Genomic DNA, 345 nt, shown 5'->3' with positions numbered 1-345 from the left:
AGAACTGTACGAATTTTGATGTAGGCTACCGCCCGCTCTGCCCTTTGGGATAATCCTGAGAGGGACTCATCTTCCCTTCGAGGCTTAGCCAACTATCAATGTTTACGGTGTTGAGATTACACTTCAAGGCAAACAACTATCAGTGTACGAATAACAAATTCACTTCATGCCCAAATGAGCACACAAACACAAGGATTTATTCATACCCTGATTGAATTAGGGTGTCATTTGCAATGATAAGGAACATTAGTTGGAAACACGATACACTAACGAGAACAAGTGCAGTGCAATATTTTCATGAATGTGTGACTCTTGTTTAGAGAAGGCCTTGGTCTCTTCTCCACA

This window comes from Cibotium barometz, chromosome 54, assembly GCF_041138505.1.
Source record: "Cibotium barometz isolate CiBa-2024 chromosome 54, ASM4113850v1, whole genome shotgun sequence".
In the NCBI taxonomy this organism is placed as follows: domain Eukaryota; kingdom Viridiplantae; phylum Streptophyta; class Polypodiopsida; order Cyatheales; family Cibotiaceae; genus Cibotium; species Cibotium barometz.
This window is presented reverse-complemented; position numbering follows the sequence as displayed.